General features: G+C 35.4%; 1 pseudogene; it reads right to left on the bottom strand.

The window, feature by feature from the left end:
• Positions 1-1,386: 1,386 nt before the first annotated feature.
• The window catches only part of LOC110462268, a 10,169-nt pseudogene continuing 9,450 nt past the window's right edge, over positions 1,387-2,105 (bottom strand).

Genomic DNA, 2,105 nt, shown 5'->3' with positions numbered 1-2,105 from the left:
TTATAGAATTAGTTACTTCTGGTTTGGAATCTAATTCTATGTACATTTGTATTATTTCCCTAGTTGATAAGTTATAGAATTAGTTACTTCTGGTTTTGAATCTAATTCTATGTTCATTTGTATTAATTCTATGTTCATTTGTATTGTTTCACTCGTTTACAAATCTATTGCGTGTTCATTCCATGCTATGCTAGTTTTACCGATCGCGATTTCGACATCGTTTATGACTGGAGCGCCGCTTGTCGTCTTAATGAGGAACAAAAATTCTAGAATTTTAGTTCTCATTAAGACAACAGCCGGCGCTTAAATCGCCAACGAAATTCGCGGAAAATAATGTTCGCTCCCTTAAACCGGAAACATACCCGATTGTGGCAGTAGATTTTGGAAAATGCAGTCGACAGTGCGGTAAGTCGTGGTTATGACAGCAATTGAACTGTAATCTATTTAGGTTTGAGCCAAAATTGTTTGTATCGTAGCAGAAAATCGTCATATTTATAGTTAGGATGCCGTAACCATAACGAAATCCCGCAAGTATTTGGTAACTGGCGAAATGTTAACCCTGCACACAGGGGTTCGTTACAAATGCATGTCTGAAATACAGAACTGATATTGGTGCTGTCATAGCTTGACAAAGGGACAAGTCGGTCTTGGAAGGTTGCGACACGTTTAATACGAAACTTTGATATCAAGTATCCAATCACAAGTGTTTGAAATTCTGACTGTAAATTGAGATAAAAATCATATAAAACATAAGGGTATTAATCTATTACCAAAAAAGTAGCAATACCCTTGTTTTATATGATTTTATCTCAATATTTACAGTAAGGATTTCAAATACCTCGGAACTATAAAATGTACATTTTTTTCCTGTTCATGCTTCATAATTAATTTTGATAAATTTGAGAACTGGATGCAAATTTCATATTCAGAACAGCATACAGTGATCAGCTAATTAAAACTAACCGCCTGAAATTAGCATAAAAATCAAGATTTAAATGTTCTACTGTTATTAGATGATGACATCAGATTCAATCAACTATGCCTCATTCGAGGAAAATGTGCATAACCTCGGCCTGTCCATATGCATTTGTTGCAGATGTCATATTAAAACTTGTCTCGTATAGGAGATGATAAATCTATAGCTATAGTTCATGGGAACAGTGGTTATTGAGTGATATTGGATGTCGATATTGTTGACCAATTATCAAACATATCTTTGATTTAAGTTAATTTGAAATACTTGTTCCAAGTCGTTATCATTTTTTTTCATGTGCATATGTACAAATATTACTGAAATCTCAATGACATAATTGTTGTAGGTCTGGTTCGGTCAGCATGAAGTGTTATGAAGTGCCAGTTTGCCAACCTGATCACTTTTTTTTTTTTTTACAGCAGACCGTCTACTTCCTTGATACCTGAACAACTCCTACAGTGAAGAGGCATTTCCTGAACAATGGAGGTAGTGCATATAAAAATGTATCATGTTTCACAATGCTTGAAACTGTTTATATGCTGGTATGTGTAAATTATTTTTAGGTCACCACCCGTCTGTATTTTCTTAAGAACCGGGGAATGAATCTTTTTAAAATTAGTAAGCTTCATCCTTGGTGTCCACTTGTCCTGAAGTCGAACAGCTCAGTGGATTTTGACTACATTTGGCCTGGAGTTAGAGTATCCTTGGTCAAAGGGGACCCAATTTTGTATAAACAGAGGGTGTGACCCTCCGGGGGGCAGAGGAGCGGGGTCCGATAAGGGGGAAATATTGATAAGTGTTTAAAGTATTCTCTTTCAATATGCTGAGAGACAGAGCCTAAAGTTGCAGTACATGATGTATTTAATCAGAATATACTCCCGTGATGTTTAAATATCCAGTTGAGGGATTCAGGCCCTCTAGGCCTCTTGTTTGTCTCTTTATTTTTTTTACATCTAATGGTAACTAGTGATGGGCCAATACTTGATAATATAACTCAAAATTGATCAGCTTGCCTTTTCAATTATTGATTACGGGTACAAATTCCATAATTTGATCTGTCCATTATTGAACTCAAGTGTCAAATGTAGATTGTAAGTCTGAGCTATTTATTTTGTTAAAGGCTTAACAAAAA

This window comes from Mizuhopecten yessoensis, unplaced genomic scaffold (assembly GCF_002113885.1).
Source record: "Mizuhopecten yessoensis strain PY_sf001 unplaced genomic scaffold, ASM211388v2 scaffold10767, whole genome shotgun sequence".
NCBI classification, from domain to species: Eukaryota; Metazoa; Mollusca; class Bivalvia; order Pectinida; family Pectinidae; genus Mizuhopecten; species Mizuhopecten yessoensis.
This window is presented reverse-complemented; position numbering and strand designations above follow the sequence as displayed.